We start from the raw sequence: 10,839 nt of genomic DNA, 5'->3' as shown, positions 1-10,839 counted from the left end.
CAGATATTTTTCTAACATTTTACAGAAACGTCTAATCTACGCGTTATTCTATGTCCGCGTGCAATATTGTATGCCGTGAATCGCACTCATGCACGACGCCTCCTTTCCGCGCTTTAAGAAGCTTAAATCGTTTCTTACAAATGTGAGCAAATTTACACGCATTATTAGTAAAGCAGAGTGGCGCAGTGGAAGCGTGCTGGGCCCATAACCCAGAGGTCCGTGCATCGAAACCATGCTCTGCTACAGATATTTTTCTAACATTTTACAGAAACGTCTAATCTACGTGTTATTCCATGTCCGCGTGCAATATTGTATGCCGTGAATCGCACTCATGCACGACGCCACCTTTCCGCGCTTTAAGAAACTTAAATCGTTTCTTACAAATGTGAGCAAATTACATGCATTATTAGTAAAGCAGAGTGGCGCAGTGGAAGTGTGCTGGGCCCATAACCCAGAGATCCGTGAATCGAAACGACGCTCTGCTACTGATATTTTTCTAACATTTTACAGAAACGTCTAATCTACGCGTTATTCCATGTCCGCGTGCAATATTGTATGCCGTGAATCGCTCTCATGCACGACGCCTCCTTTCCGCGCTTTAAGAAGCTAAAATCGTTTATTACAAATGTGAGCGAATTTACACGCATTAACAGTAAAGCAGAGTGGCGCAGTGGAAGCATGATGGGCCCATAACCCAGAGGTCCGTGGATCGAAACCATGCTCTGCTAGATATATTTTTATTTTTCTCACATTTTACAGAAATATATAATCAGCGCGTTATTTCATGTCCGCGTGCAATATTGTATGCCGTGAATCGCTCTCATGCACGACGCCTCCTTTCCGCGCTTTAAGAAGCTTCAATCGTTTGTAACAAATGTGAGCGAATTTCCACGCATTAACAGTAAAGCAGAGTGGCGCAGTGGAAGCGTGCTGGGCCCATAACCCAGAGGTCCGTGGATGGAAACCACGCTCTGCTACATATATTTTTATTTTTCTCACATTTTACAGAAATATCTAATCAGCGCGTTATTTCATGTCCGCGTGCAATATTGTATGCCGTGAATCGCACTCATGCACGACGCCTCCTTTCCGCGCTTTAAGAAGCTTAAATCGTTTCTTACAAATGTGAGCAAATTTACACGCATTATTAGTAAAGCAGAGTGGCGCAGTGGAAGCGTGCTGGGCCCATAACCCAGAGGTCCGTGCATCGAAACCATGCTCTGCTACAGATATTTTTCTAACATTTTACAGAAACGTCTAATCTACGTGTTATTCCATGTCCGCGTGCAATATTGTATGCCGTGAATCGCACTCATGCACGACGCCACCTTTCCGCGCTTTAAGAAACTTAAATCGTTTCTTACAAATGTGAGCAAATTACACGCATTATTAGTAAAGCAGAGTGGCGCAGTGGAAGTGTGCTGGGCCCATAACCCAGAGATCCGTGAATCGAAACGACGCTCTGCTACTGATATTTTTCTAACATTTTACAGAAACGTCTAATCTACGTGTTATTCCATGTCCGCGTGCAATATTGTATGCCGTGAATCGCACTCATGCACGACGCCACCTTTCCGCGCTTTAAGAAGCTTAAATCGTTTCTTACAAATGGGAGCAAATTTACACGCATTATTAGTAAAGCAGAGTGGCGCAGTGGAAGTGTGCTGGGCCCATAACCCAGAGATCCGTGCATCGAAACCACGCTCTGCTACAGATATTTTTCTAACATTTCACAGAAACGTCTAATCTACGTGTTATTCCATGTCCGCGTGCAATATTGTATGCCGTGAATCGCACTCATGCACGACGCCACCTTTCCGCGCTTTAAGAAACTTAAATCGTTTCTTACAAATGTGAGCAAATTACACGCATTATTAGTAAAGCAGAGTGGCGCAGTGGAAGTGTGCTGGGCCCATAACCCAGAGATCCGTGAATCGAAACGACGCTCTGCTACAGATATTTTTCTAACATTTTACAGAAACGTCTAATCTACGCGTTATTCCATGTCCGCGTGCAATATTGTATGCCGTGAATCGCACTCATGCACGACGCCACCTTTCCGCGCTTTAAGAAGCTTAAATCGTTTCTTACAAATGGGAGCAAATTTACACGCATTATTAGTAAAGCAGAGTGGCGCAGTGGAAGTGTGCTGGGCCCATAACCCAGAGATCCGTGCATAGAAACCACGCTCTGCTACAGATATTTTTCTAACATTTTACAGAAACGTCTAATCTACGCGTTATTCCATGTCCGCGTGCAATATTGTATGCCGTGAATCGCACTCATGTACGACGCCACCTTTCCGCGCTTTAAGAAGCTTAAATCGTTTCTTACAAATGTGAGCAAATTTACACGCATTATTAGTAAAGCAGAGTGGCGCAGTGGAAGTGTGCTGGGCCCATAACCCAGAGATCCGTGCATCGAAACCACGCTCTGCTACAGATATTTTTCTAACATTTTACAGAAACGTCTAATCTACGCGTTATTCCATGTCCGCGTGCAATATTGTATGCCGTGAATCGCACTCATGCACGACGCCACCTTTCCGCGCTTTAAGAAGCTTAAATCGTTTCTTACAAATGTGAGCAAATTTACACGCATTATTAGTAAAGCAGAGTGGCGCAGTGCAAGTGTGCTGGGCCCATAACCCAGAGATCCGTGCATCGAAACCACGCTCTGCTACAGATATTTTTCTAACATTTTACAGAAACGTCTAATCTAGGCGTTATTCTATGTCCGCGTGCAATATTGTATGCCGTGAATCGCACTCATGCACGACACCACCTTTCCGCGCTTTAAGAAGCTTAAATCGTTTCTTACAAATGTGAGCAAATTTACACGCATTATTAGTAAAGCAGAGTGGCGCAGTGGAAGTGTGCTGGGCCCATAACCCAGAGATCCGTGCATCGAAACCACGCTCTGCTACAGATATTTTTCTAACATTTTACAGAAACGTCTAATCTACGCGTTATTCCATGTCCGCGTGCAATATTGTATGCCGTGAATCGCACTCATGCACGACGCCACCTTTCCGCGCTTTAAGAAGCTTAAATCGTTTCTTACAAATGTGAGCAAATTTACACGCATTATAGTAAAGCAGAGTGGCGCAGTGGAAGCGTGCTGGGCCCATAACCCAGAGGTCCGTGGATCGAAACCACGCTCTGCTACAGATATTTTTCTAACATTTTACAGAAAAGTCTAATCTACGCGTTATTCTATGTCCGCGTGCAATATTGTATGCCGTGAATCGCACTCATGCACGACGCCTCCTTTCCGCGCTTTAAGAAGCTTAAATCGTTTCTTACAAATGTGAGCAAATTTACACGCATTATTAGTAAAGCAGAGTGGCGCAGATTCTACTTCCGGCTACCGTTCGGTACGGACGTTGAATGTCGCGCTCCGCAGGGGCGGTGTTTGCGGCTATGCCAAGCCGCGGAAACAGGATGCCAAAACCGTTGAACAGGACTACCACGTTGTTTTGCCGCCTCTGCCTACAGGTTCGTGTGTTTTAAACACCGTTTTTCTTCACGGCGACGTGAAAGCGAGGCCATTTCGTGTGGAAGATTTTCGCGACACGCTGGCTCATCTGGAATTGCTCCCTGAGGTGGTCGCCTTGGGCGCTTTTCAAATGAACCACCTCTGGGCTGTGACGTTCGAGAGTGCAGAGGCGACGAAGAAGATGCTGAAGCATGCGGAAGTTCAAGTCAAGGAACGACGCTGTTTGGTTGTGGATCCGCATAACCGGGAGGTGCGGCTAAAGCTGCACTGGTTACTGCACAATGTGCACGACGACGACGTACATGCGGCATTTGTTCCGTACGGGAAAGTATCCGACATCCAAAAGAACGCTGGCGAGTACAAGGTGTCACGGACAAGGGATCGTCTTTGCGTACGGTGTCCTGAAGCTGAAGCCTGGCTTGACAATTGATGATCTTCCGCATCAGATACGAATAGCAGGCATAATAGCGCTAGTGGTCGTGGCAGGTAGTGCTCCCCTATGTCTTCGGTGCTACCGTACGGGGCACATCAGGACGTGGAGTGCCGCGAGCCACGTTGTTCTGTGTGTCGACGGTTCGGCCACGAAAGAAATCAGTGCGTACGTACGTATGCAAAAGTTGCAGGGCCACCAAGAAATGAGAAAATCGTTAACGAGCACCTTGTGGACGAAGTTGACGCGGAGCAGGAAATTGTCAGTGCGTCTGGTCTGGACCAACCTTGTCGCCGGCGTCCTGGTCTGGACCAACCTTGTCGCCGCCTTCGGCGACAAGGTTGGTCCAGACACACAGCTAATCTGAACTCGGCGGCAGATTAGCTCCAAAATACAGTGGCGTGACCCGCGTACGTATGGCGGAGGCAAGAAAAGGAGGAGTTGAGGACCCGTGTGTTCTAGCTTCTAGGCAAAAGAACACTCCACGCCGCTATCAAGAAGGTTCCTCAGTACACGTATTTCCATCCGCGAGTAACTTCCCTGATGAATATTTAGAAAGATGGACATTCAGACTTGTGGCGGACGTCCTACGGGGATATCCGTGGTTGCTTGGGCAGCACCACTGACGAGAGCGACGAGCAGATATGAAGGTCGTGGTGGACGTCGCCAGGCACACCGCAGCTTCGTGGCTCGAGCCGCTCGCTTCGTGCTCGTCGACGACCAGTCCACCTACCGCCAGTGCCAACAAGTTCGTCTCATGACATCCCAAGCTCGCGGAGACGATGCAGGACAAAGTGGTAGCCAGAGAGAGGAGAGCCAAGGAATGACCCGGCGTGCCCTGGACAGCCTTTCCAGTTTGGCCGGGTACATGACGGCCATCCGCGTAGCGAAGGAAAGGGTGGAGTGCTGCCTGCGGGCATTCAGCTCGACCAGCTGAATCACGACTGTTGGCTGCACGTCAGGCAGTACCTTAAGGTGGCAGACGTTTTGTAGACTTGACATACACTCTGAGGAGCTGCTCAACAACTGGATTTTCTGACCACGGCGTGTAGCCCTTCGTGTTCCTATTTTAAATGCTACACCTTTTATATGCATGGTTCGATCATGAGAATTTCCAACACGAAGTATGCACCTTCTGAAAATTGGCTACCAAATGTACTTTAAGCAGGGAGGTGTGGGAGGGAGTGCGCCTGTTTGTGCAGGCACTTTTCGGGGCAGTAGGGTGGTGGCACGTATGTGCCCAACGGCTGGGGTCACGGGACGTTCGTTTATCAAGGCTGCTGCGTGACATCATGCTCTCTCCTAACTTTTTCTTTACACGATGTCCTTGAGTGCTGCGAGGAACTAGTGAAGCAATGCGATGTTTATAACCTTTGCAACAAAATGTTTCTGGTTATGTCATCAATCACGGTTGCAAAATGCCGGTTGAAAGGTATCTTGATACCATTTAATTTCAAGGAAGTGTAACCCTTTAACATTTGGTGTTAACGCAGTGAAAACAACCACAAAAAATTTTGCACTTTTAGTCGGACATAGTGAGGTGGTTATTTGAGCTGACCACCATGCACTTAGTCACTTTGGTGTAGACCACCAAACAAGCGCTGGCAGGCACGAGGTGACATTGCATATGTCTCGCACAACCACGTCCTTGACAGTCCGGGTTTTGTACTTCATCACCGTAAAATGCACCTTTTCGGCTGGCGCTTGTAGTGGAATCTGCGTATTGTATTACCTACTTAAGACTTTGATTTTATTGTCTTGGTCACCTCGGCAATGAAGCCCCAGAAAAGAACACGTACACTCCACTGACGTAGTTGGCGTGTACGATATGCGCCTCTACTGTGCGTTTAAGATGTGATTCCAGCTCTATATACAAAGCATAGCCTTGGAGATCTGTTTCGCTTACCCAGAGGCAACCGACGCTGGGGTGTAGATTTGGGCACCATATGGTTCTGGAGGGAGTTGACGGGCCAGGAAATTTTTAGAGCATGCACTTTGAATGAAACGAATGCAAAGCAGCTACCTGTATCAGCTACCTTTGCCGAACGCAGTGCCTTCAGCAACGTTCACACGTGTGATGGTGAATTGACAGAACATTTGTGGTGTTTGAATATCGTAAGGAGCGTTGAAAGTGTTGTCGGCGAGATGTTTTTTTTTGCCAATTCTGCAACCCGGCGATGAATACCGCAGGAATGCTGAGTTCGCTAATGCTCTAATCGCTTTCTTTGTCGGTTTGTTCAGGGTCATCAGAAACATCACTTCCAGTTAGAGGATGTTCAGCTGCAGTGATGCATGCTTTTCTAGCAGGTCGGTCAACGCCGCCACGTTTTTTGTATATGTGCTTTTTCTTTGCGTCGGACGATCCTATGTACATCCGTAGTACATCATCGGGACTTCTGGGGATATCCGACGGACGTCAAAATATCCGTTGTGGGACGTCCTTTGAACGTTCGCTGGAGATCTGTTGTCCAATGGGATGCCAAGCAAACACCAGGAACGCCGGCGCCGACTTGCAAAGACGTCGCCGATACCGAAAATAACCGTGGCCGCTGAATGCATCATCGGCGCGACTCCGGCGTCATCTGAGGTGTCCGTGGATGAAGACCGCATGGAAGATCAGAAGAGCGGCAGAACAAGCTCCGCCGACCAACGTCGACGCTCAGTCCACCGTCGAGCAACCGCCAACCGAGGATGTTTGCCGGAAGCAACCGTCGAGGACCTGCTCATCCCGTGCGCCACCGCCTGTCCACCGTTACAAGTATTCCGAAGCATCAGCGTCGCTCATGGTTCTCCGCATTCTGCTCCTCCAGCAGCTCCTGTGGTCCATCCAGGCCCAGTGATGGTCGAGACTAGCTGGTTCTGGGTCACAACCGACGGTGTTGTGCAAAGCCGAAAAGTTGGCAGCGCTGCAACTGCGTTGCCTCCAGCAGCCGCGCCGCATGGGATGACCTCTACGGCAACGACGGCGGCCACAGCCATGCGTCGCCAGTTGGCTGGAGAGGCTGCCCCGTTCCCGCCAGTTCAGGTCAAGCTGCACCATGTGAACTTCTGGCGAGACCAGGTCGTCGCGGGCCCGTAGATAGTAACAGGGAAAGCTGCCGGCAGCACTTGGGGGCGCTGTCGCGGCAAGAATGTGTATACGAAAAACAACTGTATTTTAATGTTTTGTATTATGTTCGCAAACGCCATCGAAATATATTTGAAATGTTTGCCTTTGGAACTTGTTTTTTTTTTCCACTCACTCTGTGTTGTGTTGTGTTGCCGTAAAAATGCTCGCCATGTTTCCCTTTTTAAATTGAAGCTCTGTTTGTCGAAAAAGTGATCTAATAAGAGTACAAGAACTACTGCCTCCACAACAGGGCTCTTGAAGTAGAGAGCTGAGGGGCATGTTCTATAACGATTAATGTCCCTGCAGCTACAGGCTCGAATGCAAGGCTGTGCTACAATGACCCGGCCAAATTATTTCTAGGACAATAACTTCATCTAAAAAGCTAAAAAACTATTTTTACGTTAAAAAGCGGTTCGTTGCTTAGAAAAAATGCTGGGTGAAATGGAATATGCTGGCGATACGCAGAATGAAAACACTTTTTACGCTCGCTTTCTATTTCCCTGCACTGGATGAGGACATGGACAACCGTAAGTCTGTCACCACACTTTCAACATGACGGAGGATAACTTCCAGTCAGTAGGTAAGAGTGGGTGCCGAAGAAGGTATGACCTATTCTTAATCGACAGAGGAGCACTTCTTTGTATCGTGCTGTTTTCTCCGATATCCAGTAGCCCAATTAATGTTTGATCAGGTTTTAACTTTTAACTTATACCTGGGTATCCCACTGTTTCTGCCAGTGCTTGTTTAGCTTATGCCGTAACTATGGTTTAATGTGGCTGGAATGGGTATGCTTATGTCAGTGTCGCTAAAACCTACTGAGGTAGCATTCTCGTCAGCATCTTCATTGCCTTTTATGCCACTGTGTCCAGGTACCCAGCCTAGGATGATTTGTTCACTCATATAACAATGCATAGAGTTCGTTAAAGACAGTGTTTTTATGTTTTCGTAAACTCATTAGGGCTCGGACTACACTCAATGAGTGCATAATAGTCCTAGTGAGATTCGTTTGCACTAAGTGTTTTACTGCAGTGTGGATCGCTTATGCTTTGGCCGTAAAAATACTGGTATATGGATTACGTGTACCGGATATTACAAACAATGGTCCTAGAGCTGCGTAGGCAACACCAGCAGGAGACTTCGAAGCATCTGTATAAAGTTCAGCACAAGAATACTTATCCTGAAGTTCAAGAAAATGAGAGTATGTGTGCTTCAGGTGCTCATTTGATATATCTATGAAAGATATGTCACATTGGATAGTCTGCCACTCCCAAGGCGTCGAAGCCGAGTACGAGCCATTAGGGCATTCTCTAGAAGAGGGACGTTTGTTTCTTCAGACAGTACTTCCAACAGGAGGGACAGAGGAGGCCCAGTGGCCGGGCGGTTACGGAACAGCCTGGACGCAGACACGTCGCGAATAGTAGAATGACATGGATGCTGAATATCTGATTTCACCTTCAGGGCATAGGAATAACTTAAGTATGTCCTTTGGAGGTGTAAAGACCACTCGTTTGATTCAACGTACAGGCTTTCTACAGCACTAGTCCTGAAAGCACCTGTAGCAAGATGGATACGTAAGTGGCGAACGGAATCTAGCATATCTTTAAAGCACTAGGCATAGCAGAGTTATACACAATGGCTCCGTAGTCAAGTCGTGACCGTATGAGACTTCTGTACAGGTTCAGAAGGCACCTTCTGTCACTTCCCCAAGATGTGCTGGACAAGAGCTTGAGCAGCATTTCGCTTAAAGGTACTTCAGATGGGAGATAAAGGTTACTTTATTGTCTAAGATAATACCTAAGAATTTATGTTCGGACCTTACAGATAGTCGTTCTCCATGAAGGTCTATAGCGGGGTCTGGTAGGACCAACCAGGTCACGGAGAATACCAGAACGCGTCTTCTCCATGTCTAAAAATACTGATAAGAAAAACTGTTTGTGTACAAAGGCATCACGGACAAGGTGATCTGTTGTGGATCTGCCTTCCTTGAAACCGCACTGTAGGGGCTCGAGTATTGTTGCTTTCAAAAATGAATGAGGTGGCGGTTAATCATTTTCACAAAGAGTTTGCATATAGAACTTGTCAGAGCTATCTATAATAGGCCTATAGCTACTGGCCGAGGAAGGGTCCTTGCTTTCTTTCAGAATAGGAATTACGATTGCTTCTTTCCAGGCGGACGGAATGTAGCCGGTAGAGAACATGGTGTCAAATAGTGACAGTAGTGTTTTGTGGGTTTCAGGGTGTAAGTGTTTTACCATTTCATATAGTATTCTGTCACTTCCTGGAGCAGACTTGTTACAACAATTGAGTGAAGTCAGAAACTCCGCCATGTTGAATGGGCGATTGTATGCTGCATTGGCTGTGCCTTTCAGACCCAGAGGCTGTCGCTCTGCTTGTTTCTGATATCTGAGAATCAAGATCCTTGTGTGTTTATAAAGGCAGAGGATGGGTTTCGCGGCCTTTTATGCTGGAGATGTATTGCTGCCAGCTTTTCCTTTTGGCACGCCGTTGCGTTCTTTTACCTTCCGACTTTATTTTCTTAAAGCTGATCAGGTTTTCTGTAGTCTGAGAGTCACGGAGGTGATTCCAAGAAACACCGTTTAGAAGGCGATCCATTTGTTTGCGGGCTACATATTGACGCTGCATCGAAAATCAATGCTATTAAATATGCAACTGCATCATCAATATTAAGTACAGAAATGTCATTATAGGTTAAATAAGTCAGCTCTCTCTATCATTCGTTGCCAGTCCTCTGAGTGGACTTTCCATTGGGGCACGCACATGTGGTGAGTATTCGTCTTGTTTTTTTTTAATTTTAAGATAATGAGAAAATAGTCACTTTCGTATGGATTCTTAACCACCTTCCATTCCAAGTACGGCATGACTGTACTTGATGCGATGCTTAAATCTATGCATGAAAATGTTTTTTTTTTTGCTACGCTGTAAAAGGTTGGTTCTTTATTATTTAACAAACATGCACCTTACATAAGAGGAAATTTTGTATCAGGCGCCCTCTGGCATAATATCGAGAGTCGCCCACAAGGTATTATGTGCATTTAGGTCTCCAACGACAATGTAGGGTTCCCGGAAGTTGTGCAATAAGGCTTTCAAGTTCTGTTCTGGTGAGTTGACAGCTGGGCGGGATGTTTAAAGAAGTAATTGTCAGTAGCTTATCAAAAAGCACTGCTCTGACTGCAACTGCCTCAAGAGGCGTTTGCAGCTGTAAATGCTGGCAGGATACACCCTTATCGACTATTATGGAGACACCAACAGATGAGGCGAGAGCGTCGTTTCGGTCTTTACGGTAAATGACGTATTGCCGCAGAAAGTTCGTGTGTGTAGAATTGAGGTGTGTCTTTTGCACAGCGAGCACACGTGGCACACGTGGTAACTTGTGTAAGAGTTCATTTATGTCATCCAGATTGTGGAGTATACTTCTGACTGACGTTCCAGTGTATTATTTGTGTAGCCATAAAGTGTACATTGCCCTGTGCCAAGAGAGCTAGACCGAATTGGCTCACGAGGCCTTTCCAGGCCCCGGGATACGGAAGTTTTCTCCGGCGGGCTCTATGGAGCCACACCGTTCCTTCGGCGTCTGAGACACCGGAGGAGTGTTCGCCTCTTCAGAGGCGGTGGACGATGCCCACTCAGCGAGCACACTCAGGGGTTTTTCAGGCCTGTCTGCACGAGCAGTGGCCCTGGGACCTGCAGGCCCGGGAGTCTGCTGGTCCTTCTTGGCTGGGGGTGGAGAAACGCTTGCTGCTCCTGCCAGAGGGGGAGGCGGGGGCGCTGATGGCGTGCCCGC

At 47.2% G+C, this 10,839-nt stretch overlaps 1 non-coding gene across 1 annotated transcript; it reads left to right on the top strand.

Moving 5' to 3' along the window:
- Window positions 1-3,095: 3,095 nt before the first annotated feature.
- Trnam-cau (transfer RNA methionine (anticodon CAU)) lies at window positions 3,096-3,167 on the top strand. The gene has a single exon. It is a non-coding gene; the product is annotated as a tRNA-Met (tRNA).
- The last annotated feature ends 7,672 nt before the right edge of the window (window positions 3,168-10,839 follow it).

Source organism: Dermacentor silvarum, chromosome 5, assembly GCF_013339745.2.
Source record: "Dermacentor silvarum isolate Dsil-2018 chromosome 5, BIME_Dsil_1.4, whole genome shotgun sequence".
Taxonomy (NCBI): domain Eukaryota; kingdom Metazoa; phylum Arthropoda; class Arachnida; order Ixodida; family Ixodidae; genus Dermacentor; species Dermacentor silvarum.
This window is presented reverse-complemented; position numbering and strand designations above follow the sequence as displayed.